Source organism: Cygnus atratus, chromosome 2, assembly GCF_013377495.2.
Source record: "Cygnus atratus isolate AKBS03 ecotype Queensland, Australia chromosome 2, CAtr_DNAZoo_HiC_assembly, whole genome shotgun sequence".
Taxonomy (NCBI): Eukaryota; Metazoa; Chordata; class Aves; order Anseriformes; family Anatidae; genus Cygnus; species Cygnus atratus.
In genome coordinates, this window is record NC_066363.1 from 1663309 (window position 1) to 1677559 (window position 14251).

General features: G+C 39.9%; 1 protein-coding gene and 1 long non-coding RNA gene across 3 annotated transcripts in view; one reads left to right on the forward strand and one right to left on the reverse strand.

Moving 5' to 3' along the window:
• Positions 1-14251, forward strand: part of MYL3 (myosin light chain 3) — a 151995-nt gene that overhangs the window by 96877 nt on the left and 40867 nt on the right. The window lies entirely within an intron of this gene.
• Positions 509-2094, reverse strand: LOC118251808 (uncharacterized). Its single transcript, XR_004779957.1, has 2 exons — positions 1934-2094; positions 509-1550 (listed from the first exon to the last, which is right to left on the reverse strand). It is a non-coding gene; the product is annotated as an uncharacterized LOC118251808 (long non-coding RNA).

A 14251-nucleotide genomic window follows, 5' to 3' on the forward strand; every position in this document is an offset into this window, starting at 1 on the left:
AACTTCTGAAGCAAGAGTGGGTACACAGTAAATGGAACAGTATTCCAAAGGGTTGTGTTCAGGGTTGAACAATAACGTGAAATGTCAGTGTGTAGTCCTTGCAAAGAGATAGTGATGACTGCTGAAAGATCTTAATGCTTTTTTTTTTTTTTTGTGATTTTGCTTAGCCCAAGGAGGTTAAAACACACTGTATCTTCTGGATTGTCTTCTTAACCACTAAACCTCTGAGCCATGGGCTTACACTCATAGCAAGTCATTTCTGCCCATCATTTGAGAGAATATGGAATCATTTTTTGATCAGGAATATATATTGCATTATATAAAATACCAGGGTCTCTCCCAGTCTCAGGACAGAGATGCCTCATCCCCAGGTCATCTAGCAGAGACAACAAGACCGAGACTCTCAGGCTTTCTGTAGTATATAGCTGTCACACTGCAACACAGCAACCCTTGTTCCTTCAGAGCAACTTTTTTCACTCACCCAACAAAATCTCCTATATAAGTGGGATGGTGGAACACGCTGTTAAATGTTTATTACTGAAAATTTGAAGGAAACCACATGGATTTGCTAGACAAGACTTACAAAAACAAGTTGCAATAAATACTTTATAGCATCTCCCCCAGCACCCAAACATAGACTTCCTTTTTTGTTTATGAAACATATGCACAAACTGATGGGCAAAATTTGCCTCTTTGGCTATATGGCATATATCCATTGCTAAATGTTCATATCCATTATTTCCCGTTACCACTGCATTTAAAAAAAATTAATATTCAACATGCAGCAGAGATTTGCACTGCATGTGGCACAGATGCAGCAAGGAATAGAGAGGAACACTGCTGCTAGCATGAATTCCTTGTGTTTTACTTTACTTCTTTCTCCGTCCACTTTGGGAATATTTACTGGAAAATTGATAGATGTGATTCTGACATTGCATTAAACAATTGTAAATTGTCATATTATCTCAGTTTAATGAGTTACTGTTAATGACTTCATCAATTTGTTTCAAATGCCAAACAGTACACTGAACAAACGAATTCTGCTTTGCATAGCAAAGCTTGGAGCATGCATTAATACAGTAAATTCCTCACTTGTTTTACCCTGTCAATCCCATTTGCATTCAAACTATTACTAATCAAATCTATGGATGAAAAGATTTATTGTTATTATTAATATTTTTGTAGTGTAGAGTAGTATACCAATGGGAGCAATGAAGAGAATCTGCACTGTAAAAATAACATAGTGGAGAAAGGGTTAAAAGATATTTTTGTGTTCTCAGTGTCCAGTCCAGTTAGGCCAAATAGTCAGAGGGTAAAATTGGAGTGAAGATGAATCAACTTAAGCATCTGTACAAAAATGAACAACAAAATCCACCAAAATTTTGTAATGGCCTGGGGAAGGAAACCTTCTATGCATTACCTGGGAAGATAGAGAATTTCTCATCCCTGCAGAATTTTTGGCACACCTCTGCTGGGAATGACAGGTAGACGCAGCTCTGTCTTGGCAGAGGAGACAAGAATGAGATGTTTTCCTGAGATTTCAACCAACCCTGAAATTGCAGAGCAAGGGTTAGTTTTGCAAATACTTTGTTAATTCTACATTTGCTTTTCTTGGAATAGGCAGGAAAACGAAGCCTTGTTAGGAGAAAGATTTATAAATAAGATTAGGATCAGGCCTAATGGAGCAAAAGGGGACTCTATTAGCTTTGCTATTTGACAGGTCCCATCCAATTTTCTTCCATATGTCAAGTAATGATAACAAAGAGTTTCCTGTTGGAAGAACACTCTCAGGAAGTGCTGCTTGAAATAACCCTAAACAGAATAAATTGATTTTGTCATTCTTTGGGGGAAAGATGAGGTCTTATAAACACTGTTTAATTACACACGATCACTTTCCTTTCTGTGTTCACATGTGAAGTGATTTGCCTTTTACCTGACGTAACCACTTTCTAGCTCCTCCTGCCTGTTTGCTGAAGTTCGTTTGGTGGAGTTAGCTGTCTTCACAACTTGCTAGTGGAACAGTTCATCTGGGTGTTACCTTTGACCACATGGTTACCTGTCTCTGTGCTGAAATGGATTAAAGAGTGTCCCCCCACTCCAGTTTTGCTGATTGCAAGGGCTGAAGGTTTCTTCTGGGGATAAGAAAGAACAGTGGGGAGATCAAAACGACACAAGCCACACCAGCTATACATAAAACCCAGCCCTGATCAGCAAACCTTAATGATTTTGCCTGAAGTAAATAATGAATGTCAGCCTTATCCTGTCTGGTTGAGACAGTTGTGAGAGTTTGTCCATCCACTGACAGCTGAACCTCTGGTCTCTCCCCAGGACATCATAGCTATCCGGTGTCCTTTTTCTCTATTAGTGGTGAACCCTCTCTGGCCATTTGTGTGATGCAATATGGGAACTGAGTTGTGTGCATGAACAATTGTTCAGCATAGGAAAGACCTCGACAAAATGTGATCTGGCATGAGACTGCTGCTCTCTGAATATGGCAATATCTGAAACCCCTTTCAGAAAGGAAAAGTTATGGGACCTAAATATAACAGCTATCCCCTTTCTGTGTTTGGCATTACACACACATAAAAAATCCTTTGACTGTGGCAGATTCTGGATTAGTTCATCCCAGAAACCACCAGCAAAACCACATCAGATCAGAGCTGGGAGAAATCTTGAGGATGCATCTAATCCTTATCCATACTTCAAGGCAGAATAGGACTGGCTCTAAGACATATTTCTGAGATGATGAACCAGTGGAAGGGGTGGCAGGACATTTCACCATCTACCAACTTTCTCAAGTGATGAAGGAATCTGAGACTGTAATATTCCTAGGCCCAGTAACAAAAAGGCTAATGCTTAATATTTGCCTGGTTGGCTGTGTGAGGATTTGGTCTCCTCTCCTTCCTCCTCTGCTTTTCTTAGAGATTAGTGGTAAAAACCTACTCTGGACTCATTTAGCTCCTGCCAGTCCCTCTTGTTCCTGGTGGGACAGAGATGACGTGCAGGTGGCATCTGGCTCATGAGCCTTGTCATATTTCATAGACTATATAATCAGCAGTTTCCTGGTCAGGAAGGATGTTCTACATGAAGAGCTGTATCCCATCTGTACAAAAACTTCCCAGGGAACTTGACCTGCCACCAGCTTACCTGCATGTATAGCTTGGGTAATAGGTACCATTCACTGACACACTGGGCTTAGTGATCTGCCCCATGATCAGGAGGGTCTGCAAATGGAAAAGCCTGTGAGACTTTGCTAAATTTAGTTCACTCACCCGTGGGTAATCCCTGTGTAATCCCTCACCAACATGCTGGAGGACTCTCCACATTGATGGCTCCTTCCCATGAGGTCACCTTCATTACTGAGCCCATCCAGGTTTCAACCTGATTCCTTCAATGCAAACCAGAGCCCTGGGATCAGATGTCTGGAAATCAGTCCCAGTGCATCCAAAACACTGCCTCTCAGCAGAAAAATATGCCTGGAATGCAGCATCATTGTATTACACTGGGGCACGATTTCACTGCAGGGGATACAGTAAGCCCCCCGAAGATGTCGGCCAATTGACAAATCATGCCATAGAACTTTGCTCTGATTGCTTTTGGAATAGCTGCCTTGAGACAACTGTAACTAAAACCAGCTGGCCTTAACTATATTTAGTGATATTTATTTGGTTGTTGTTTGGTGTTTTGTTTTTTTTTTTTGCCTCTTTTTTTTTTCCTCTTTAATCCATATGGCCATAAAGAATTTCTAAATGAGCAGGAACAAGCAACTGCTGATGGTTGTCAGCTAATGAGAACAACAGCTGGATGAAAGGGGATGGCAAACCTAAATAAAGGGCACAAAATACCAATGAACTGGATAAAGGCAATAGAGCTGTTGAGATTTATTTGTTGTAGGGTTGTGATTGGAAACCCAAGCAGCTAATTTTCATGCCTGTGTGATTGAGAGGGTGTGATTAGTACTGATTCTTAGAGGGAATCCCAATGTCCTGGCAGACCCTGAAAGACCTTCCAGTCCCAAGGCAGGAACAATTACATCTATGCTCTTCCTGACAGCAGTTTGCTTAAACTCACCTTAAAGCTTTCCAGCAGGCAAAAGTTTTCCATAACACAGATTCCAGGATACAGCATTCATCCTGACACAGAGTTTCTCCCAACATTTAAGCAGAATGATTAACCGTCCTGCAGTTTAAGATCCTAATTATCACAGACTTTAAGAACAGGGTATTTTTATATGCACTAAAGTATTTTTTCTCATGCTTGAAGTTAACAAGTTCTTACCCTCTCCACCACCTCATTCTTCTTTAGCCTGAAAAACAGCAGTTCATTTACGCTGCCCTCATAGTTAGTATTATCCAGATCTGCAATGCAAGGCAGCATCTGGGGAAAGCCTCCCCTTCCTCTCCTCACACAAACAGCAAACTTACTTCTGTGTCTCTGCCTGTTTGTCTACAGGATTTAATGGGTTTCCAATTGAGTGAGATGGGTGGGCTGCATGGCATGGGGCCAACCCCAATTCACAAGCATAGCAGCTCACCCCTTACCAACTAGTATTCATCAAATGAGGATTTACACAACTAGAAGCCTCTTCCTTGTCCTCCCTCCCTTTAAATCAACTTCTGAGCCAGTGTAGTAATGAGTCAGGGGGTCATGTGGTTCCTATTAACCTGGGATCTGAGCAACACCCATCACTTCATCTAACACCTTGTGAGTGGTGGCCAGGGATCTGATGTTTTGTGAAACCATGCTCCCCACAGCTGATGAACTGGAAGGGAAAAGCTGGCAGACTCTGTTTTATGAGAATGGGGAGAACAATACTGTCATCAGACGGCACTTAATATTTCCCTCTTGGCAGTCCAGATGTAAGCGAGGGTGACGTGCTGCTTTGTTTCAGCCTGCATTGTACTGTTGTGAATATGACTGTTCTTGCTGCAGCTGTCATTCAGCATGACACGAGTGGGGAAAAAAAAAGGAAAAAAAAAGGAAAAAAAAAAAGAAGAAAAAATAAACACCTCTATGAGACTTGGACAATTAATGTGGCAGGTCCTCTATCTGACTAGTTTATCTTTCTTAAAACATTTTTATTTTTTCTATAGTTTTCCTATGCTATCTGAGTGGCTGTGTACAGGGAAAGGTCCCAAGCAAACTGATACTGAGTAAACAAAGTGGATAAAGCTCAGAGACAAGCAGTTGTAGGCTGTTCTCTTTTTCTACAGATGTTTCTACCATCTGGGGACAGCGAACAGGATGTAGCAGTGTCCGCTTCCACATAGTTCTCTGCTTTCGTTTCATTAAGTTTATCCTGCACAGTTAGATAAATCTAAAAATGATAAATGATAAATGATAAAATAATTACAGTTGCCTATCTTTTGAAGATACACTGAACTACTTATCCTATGTTCAATAATCCCATTAAAAGTTTAAGGAGGTTCCTACTGCACTGACACTGGAGGAGCTCTGAACCAATTGCAGCATTTCACTCATGCCCATGGGACTGGGACTTGTTCACCCCACAGGTCTTTCCCTGCCCAGTAACTACAGGACCTGCTGCAAGGTTTGCTGCCAGGGACTGCACAACTGCTCAGATCTGAGCTGAACTCTAAGAAACCATCATCACCACTTTCAGCCTGCAGACCAATCTCTCAATTTTGTTCTAATCCTCCTTTACCAAGTCCCAGCTCTCCATCATCCTGCCAGAAGGACTGTAGACCTTCTTCTACCATTCTTTCTGTGCCAGGAATTTCAGGAATATTGCCTCTATTCAGTGCTCCTGTCAGAAAATACTGAAAGAGCATAAAGTCCTCTGGTAATTCAAGAGAAAAATTTACAGACAGATTTTGAATGTATATTATAATGACTGTTATTAATACTTTTATATTGACTATATACACAATGAGATTGTGCAATATGCACAAATTCATGTACATATATATTCATAAATGCAAATGTTTCCTTGACAGATTCATTGAAATATATTTTTCACTTCCTTTTACATGTGTATGTATTTACACCGTAACTTACACATGTTCATAGGCCTGTGTGTGGCAATACAAGCACACAAATTTATATATTTCAGCTCCAGATAAGTCAGTTTAACAATCCAGACAACAAGAAAATGTGCTTTGATATCAGAACCTCAGAACATTCTTACGGAACCACTTTGGGTTTTGGAAATACTTTTAAATGGTCAAGCATATCTCTGGCTTATTGATGTCAACAAGAATGAATTGGAGGCATTCTTTCCAGGAACCATCTTCTTCTGTTACGTCCTTGTGGTGTGCTGTAAAACCAAGATGTGACTGGCTTGGGCTCCTGGGGATCATGTCTCTTATCCCATGAGCTGGAGCCCAAGGTCTGTTTGTGTGCTCCATCTCAGCATACGTAGGCTTTGATGTGCACTCAAACACGCCTTTGAGATCTTGACAGGGATACCCAACATGTCTTCAGCTGCTGTCAAGTGCTTTTCCCTGGCAATACATTCCTGTTTTCTAGGGCAGAAGGGGTTGTCTTTCTATGTGCTGGGGGCAGGATTTTCCATGGGCAGCACTCATGGACCATTACTCATGAGTTGTTTCTGAAATAGAATGATATCTTCTGTGAGAATCAGACACAGAGAGGGACATATCTCACTGTCCCCTTGGAGTAGCTCAAGTTCAACTTCATATTGCACACACCGTCTCCCCATGACATTTATTGGTCTTCTTCTTTACAATATAATCTGTCATGGTTTCAGCTGGGATAGAGTTTTGTTCTGTTTTGTTTTTCCTTTGTAGAGACTTATATGATGCTGTGTTTTGGATTTTTGATGAAAATAGCAGTGATAACACACTGATGTTTAGTTGTTGCAGAGAAGTGCTTACACAGAGTCAAGGACTTTTGTACTTCTTACACTGCCCTGCCAGCAGGGAGTGCATGGGAAATTGGGTGGGGACGCAGCCAGGACAGCTGGCCAGGACTGACCAAAGGGATGTCCTGTACCATGTGGCATCATGCTCAGCAATAAAATTGGGGTAAAGAAGGAGGAAGGGGGGGACATCTGAAGTCATGGTGTTTGTCTGCCCAAGAAACTATTACACATCATGAGAAATGGAACACCTGCCTGCTGATGGGAAGTAACAAATTAATTCCTTGTTTTGCTTTGCTTGTATGCATGGCTTTTGCTATAACTAGTAAGCTGTCTGTATATTAACTGTCTTTATCTGTTTCATGCTTTTACCTTCTCATTTTTCTCCCCCATCCCACCTGGGGAGAGTTAGTGAGTGGCTGGGTGGTACTTAGCAGCCTGCTGGGGTTAAAGCACAAGAGCATCTCTGGAGGAACTCTTGGAACTGAAAACGAGCAGGATCAGGCTGTCATCTATTTCCTCTCCTTTTATTTGTTGATATCAACAATTTCTACAAAGATCTGGGATGTTCTCTGTGGGGGTGGGCTTTTTTGTTTTAATTTTCAGATTTTGCCTGCTTCATAGATACACTTCAAATAGGCTGTATCTTAGGGGGAAGTTTTGGCAATTAAATACATCCTACACAAACAGTGTAATCCCACAAGCACCAAGTTCCCTTGGCATCTCTTTAAACAGAAAATTAAAGGATTAAGAAGAGCTAAGACCACAACACCAACTGTGTTTCTCATGTGTCTTCTAACAAATCAGTCATAGGATGATTGCAACATCCAATCCACCTACATTTGTCTTCCCACTACAAAGTAGTCTCATTTTGGTCTCTTGGGCAAAGTCAGATGGGTGGGTTTGGCAGATGCCTGGTAGGTCAGCACACTCAAGACACTTTGGAGAAGTGTATGAGGATTTTGGTGAAAGGGGAAAAGAGTCCTTTGGATGTACTGCCCTTGTGGAAGGGTATTCATCATTAGACCTTCTCTGTGATCAGCAGAGAACAGTGTCAAAGGAAAAAAAATCAGTCTGAACACTTCAGAGGCCAGTGATACGTACTGGCCTACCCAGTGAAAAATGCATATTAAATAGAACTGACTCTTGACACAGAGATTTCCAGATCCCAAAATCTCTGCCTTGGTTATCTCAGATGAGATTCAGTGAATGTTAGCAGAGAATCAGCTGGCCAACCATAGAGCATGTTCAATCTTTAGTCATTAGATATCTGCACAAATCTTATTTCAGCTTCTTTAGTCTGTATGTGGGAAATCTCTTGGTGAAATCAAAAAACTGGTGGAAAAAGAAAGAAAAGTACAAGGAATTTTATTTATTTATTTTTTATTTATTGATTTATTTATTATAATGATTGACACAAAAAATTGACACCTTTTTAAAAAAATGTCTCAAGCTCCTTAAGAAACATGCCAGATGATTAACAACATAAAAAATAAGAGGTTAAGATGACAACTAAGGCAGAGAATGAAACGTAACTAGAAATACACCCAAGGGCAAGTCCTGGGTATGAATGCTTGGGTGTTTAGCCTGGGATCATATTCCTTGTTCACGGGCTGAGATGTGTCTACATATCACACAGATCTGAAACTCCACGTGCTCTGCACATACTTGAGCACCAACTCAGCTGCCAGATTTCAGCTCTCCTTTCACGCCTCCGTGGCTTCAGCAGGCAAGCAGTGCCTTTTGGAGGGTCCCCAGGGCTTTGAGAGCTCAGAGCAGTGCGGGCCCTTGAGTCCTTCAGCCCAGGACATTCCTGGCATTCCTCTGCCAGCCCTCACCGTGTGGCTATTGTTCCCAAGCTGTCGATTCAGATTGGGTTACGGACCTTGGACCTTCGTGGGGTGGGTTGAATTTCACAACCAGGCCAGAAATTCCACTGCATAAAAACCAAAGCGGAGTATTTTGGGAAGTGGCATTAATGTTACATGTGTGACATCACAAAAAAGGACTCCATGTTCCCTTTTGATACCCCATCTACTTACTTAGTAAAACAAATGGAAAAAGAGCATCAACACCAATGAAATTACCCACTGTAAAAATGTGAAAGATTTCATGAGTATGTCCCCATCACATAGATACTGTGCCTTCTGCAGCAACCGTATTCAGCTCCCAGGATTTATATTAAATCATGGAAACTCCTCAAGAAATATATTTCTTAGTTCTATCACAGATTCTCTGTTTTGCCCTGGTCAAATCATCCATCCTTACACACATACACACACAAAACAAAACAAAACAAAACAAAAACAAAGAAGCAAGCAAACAAAAAACACTCCTTGTCCCCCTTCATGTGCATGTCTATTCTGAATTTTTATATTTTTATTTCTATGTTTTATTTAATATTTCTATACACTTCTGTTCTCCATGTCTGTAACTAACAGTCTGGGACTGGTTTATGCTAGGACTTCAAGACCTGAGACTAAAATGATAGGTCACAGGTCCTGTGACTGAAATGGTAATGAAAAATGATAAATTATTTTAATCAACACTGCTAAAATTTCCTTTTTTTTTGTTATGGTCCAGAATTTAAGTTATTCTGGTAATGAAAAAGAAAAAGAGAAATGAGTGACAGGGCTGATCATGTGTCTTTAGGGTGTATTTTAAATTCATAGTGCCCCTCTCCAAGCAGGATTTGGCCTATGGGAACTAGAAATGAGATAAGCCAGGTACGTTTGTCTTTGGTGATGCAAAGAAAGTTCCAACAGAGGCCTGGCTTTTTGAAATCTGTTTCTTGTGATGTGAGATTTCCATCTCCATCTCCTATCACATCAAGAAATAAGAAAAGCTCAGAGCTTCCCAAAGTTATGCTTATTGCTATCATTTTGTATGTCCAGGAAACTTCCCCAATGGACTCTGGGCTGGGGCATTGGCAATGAGTGGGATAGAGAGAGCGCCCCAGAAAATCATGCATATCACTTCTGCAGTCACTCTGAGAGAACTGGAACAGAGCTTTTGGAGTCTCACACTCAGTCTGGAAGCCTTGCTAATCCCAGAGGTTTTGAACATACGGCTATACTGCAGCAGTTACTACAACTTCACAGCCTGAACTATAATTTTATTTGGCTGGAGCTCATTTCTTATAACTGGATATCCTGATTAGCCTTTGAGGTTTCTTGTCTAGCAATTGGAGAGGGAAGATTCAAGGAGCCTTTGACTAGTGATAAAGACAAGTTTTCAGGAGTATGTGGTGGCTTGTCCTTTTTCCATTGTAGTCCTTCTATTAGTTCCTGAAGAGGAACCTAATGGAAAATAATACTAATGAGTGTGTGTATTTAGGGGGAAGGAGGAAAAGGTCACTTGTAGATCCTGTGCAGAAGCAAACTTTGCTTTCATAACAACCTGCTGCCATTTTGTGTTTTCCTTCAAACAAGGAAACACTCAATTTCAGGCCCTGACTAGATTTTTCAAGTTGAAAACCAGAGACTCAGTTACATGCGGTGGATAACAGTGGCCAGATTCTGTTGATGTCCTCTTCTCAGATGTTGTTGTGAATTAATTATTATTATTATTATTATTATTATTTCCTTCCATGTAACACTTGAATCTTTGGGGTCATTCTCCTAGTACAGAGCTAGATCTCTGTGAAATCATTTCAGCTTGCTAGAGGAGAATAGCTTCTACTTAATGGTCCCTGGGACTGTTTTCCAGCTAATGTCACAGAAAGCAGCACAGCCAGGGAGAAAGGAAGAAATCCACCTTTGTCCACCCCTTGCACTGCAGCTGTCTCTGGTAGTGGTTTAGTAACAACTTGAAACACTCAGCTTTGAAATTTACAGCAGCCACATTGCAGTACAAGTGGGGACAGTCAAAGGCAGTAAAAATAGTCGCAGTGCCATATGAGCTGCTGATCTCATACAGTACCAAAAAAGAGAGAGCAAAAGATCAGAAAGGACGAGAGTAAAATGCCACAGCCTCACTGAAATCAGATGCATGTATCTGATTTTCCTTATAATGGATTTTGTAAAGTTGAAAAAAAAAAAAAAGTAATGTTGAAATAGTTGTGGTGGAAGAGACTTCTGGATAAATTGATTTGCATCTACCTCTTCTGCCTTCAGCATCCACTCTAAGATTTTAGGGCAAGGTCTATTGTCTCCTAAGTAAACAGTGATAGTAGTATAGGTGGAAACCTGTTCTCAACCTGTCAGTCTCTGAGGCTGATCATTTTACTTTGTCCTTGAGAAGAACATCAGTAGACTTGCTTGTAGCCCATAATTATTCAAACAAGAACAGTTCTCAGAATATTTATGGGCTATTTAGCCCCAGAGACAAGTGCAGAAAAATCTATGATGGATGGAGGCTGGGGGTAGGTATTTTTTCCCTTTAGAAATTAAGGAATGCATTATTTTTATACCTTTCCCAAAATAAAATTGAAAATTGCAATATCCCCCTAGGCAAGAAATGGGTTGTTAGAGTATGGAAATGTGGAATTTCTTCACTTTAAACATCTGAAAACTAAGGCTCCATTCTGAACTCATTAAACTTCCTTTGCCAATATGTATATAGAGAGACAATTCCAGAAGGACACTCATATTACGTGTTTTATAGACCAAAAGTTGGAAAGAATCATTGTCTGGGAGTACTTCATCTTGATGAAGAAAAGACATAGCTCATTGCTCATTTAAAAGGTAGGAATTTCACTGATGCTAAAGTTAAATAACATCACTGTCCCACAATGTTTCTAATAAGAACTTAATGATCTTCTGAAGATAACTGTAGCTTAAAGAAGTAGGCTATCATGAAGCCAGTAAAATGACTGTTTAATAGTCCTTTTAAATAACAATTAACACTTTTTTCCTTTCAACAAAGAGCTGAAGGATTCTGTTGATTTTTGCAGCCTTTTACAGGCTTTTCAGCAAGACTTTCAAAGTTTGCTGAAGGTGTAATGCACAAAGCTTTTTCTTTCTGCTCCATGTCTTGTGCTACTCAAATAGGTTACACTATATACTGATTAACCATCAAATCCCACAACTCTTCAGGAGCAAGACCACATTCCTATTGAGTTTTGTGTTACCAGTGTTGCTTGGTATCTTCAGTGTTACATAGATGTAGTTTTTATAGTTTTTCTTTTCATTTTCTTTCCTTTGTTTTTTTTTTCTTTTTCTTTTTCTTTTTTTTTGTGTGTCTTTTTAATGATGAACAGCAAACATGTGTTCTCCTGATCCCAATAGTCAAAAAGTAAATGACGGCTGCTGCCAGACAATCTACTATTCTGGTCCATATCCACAGCTGGTATAAATCAGCATAGTTCCCTTGAAGTCAGTGGAACTCACTGATTTATAGCAGCTGAAGAGTTGGTCCAAGGGCAGGCCTTTGCTTGTCTCTCAAGCTGATGTTCCTATAGGGACCAGCAGTAATATAGGTCAGATGATTCGCCCTAGAATTATGAGAGCAACAGCAGAAATCACAGGGGAAAAAAAATAATTAAATCACTTTTATCTTCATTTCCATACTCTATCACCTTTACTCTCATCAGCTTCCTATCAGGTAAACACCTTCTCAATTAGCCCATCAGATCCTTCTCTCTCCACACAAACACAACCCATTCTGCTCTTCACTCCAGCATCTTCTTATCTTGCTTTAACCTCCCAGGTCTTAAGGCATAGGTGGAAAAACTGACCAGCTCCACAACTGACCAAAAATAGGAAGAGAAAAGGACACTTCTTGGAAATTCCCTGTTCATTTTTTTTCTTATAATTATTATTATTAACTATCTTTAAAATGTTATTGTTATTTGAAAATATCTGACTTTTTATTTATAACTTGTATATACTAAAGTACAGAGGTTGAGTAGCGTATGAGCAGATGTGGTTTAGAGTTTTCTTTCTGTGTCCAAGAACTGGCAACGTATCTGTTGTGCTGGGGCTGAAGAAGCAGAAAAATAAATTGTTTTCTGGTCTCAAATATTCTAAAAACACTTTTCCTCTGTTCTCTGGGGATGCCACTCAAGCCGTGGCTGTCTTACAACTCTAAGGACAGCATTCCATATTGGGAAAAGTTGCACAACAGCTTTTGGTTTGAGTGAGAACATCATTGACGTGCTCTCAACCTCTTACTTAAAGATGTCTGGAGGGCTTCCATTAATGGTTGTTTTTCAAGACAGAATTGAAGATTAAACCCAAAGATTTATTTTATTTTTATTTTTAGTGGGGGAAAATAACAACCGGGAGGGGGGAAGGAAGATTTAATTTTGTTGACAAGATAAATATCTGAAAGCCCTCTTTGGTCCTAAATAGTTCAGTTCAAACATTCCACAAGAATATTTTATGAAAATTGTTAACTTTTCTAAGGTTTTAGTTTTCCTCAGAAGGAGACAAGTTGCACTGTCTGTACAATCTCCCCTGCTACATTTGAGGGGGAGTGTGGCAAATTGCAGTAAATGTATTCAGACCTGAGGGACAGACATATCAAGGACAAGTGAATCATAAGGTGATGTGGCAGCATTCCCAAATTTAAATGATTTGTATTTTGAACAGAATATTTCTTTTTCACTTATATTCTTTTTTTTTTTTTTTCCTCTTGTTCTTAAGTCTTTTTATTTATTTATTTATTTATTCTATGGGAAATTTCTTGATGAGCTCTCCTCTCTTTGAAGAAGATCCCAGCCCATTTCTCAGGAGAAACTTATCATATCTCGAGGATCAAGACAATTTCAGAAAATTCACAGCTAGCCCAGCCTCTTATGTAGGACTCCATGGCAACTTTAAAACAGCTTTTTGGCACTGAGATTTGCCACTAACATCTGTTGTGAGCATGACTGAAAAATTGAAAAGCACATTCCACCCCTCTTCCCTTCAAAACCTATTAATAGGAAGAGGAATTTTTGGTCAATTTTTTTTTTTTTTTTTCTTCCAGCTGCTGGTACTCTTGGGATCCCTCATGGAAGAGATAAATGGGCTATTTAGGGCAGGATTAGTTGCATTGATCTGGCTGTTTACAGAATGATTTACAGGGCATTGGAGTGTCTTTAATTTATGAAATTGATCTAAAACACCCACCCAGCAGTGGTTTGCCAGGCCTACAGGTACTTAAAACTCGCAACACCTCCCTGCTTTGCCTTATCAATGTATATTTAAGTGCATCCACATATGCAGAAATCACATAGATGAGGCTATCACCTTCCATCTACACTACACTGTGATGAAAAAACAAAGCAAAAAGATACCATGAGGTGTGAGAAATATGATTGGTTAGGGTATCTGGGTCATTGATAGGCTTATATGAATATACAAAACAAAAGCTAGGATGGCAAGTACCACGGGTCTACAAGAAGAACAGACAGACAGGGTAATGAATGAAAATCTGAAATAATTAATTGGGAATTCTTTGCATTGCCAGAAACTTGCCCTCCAA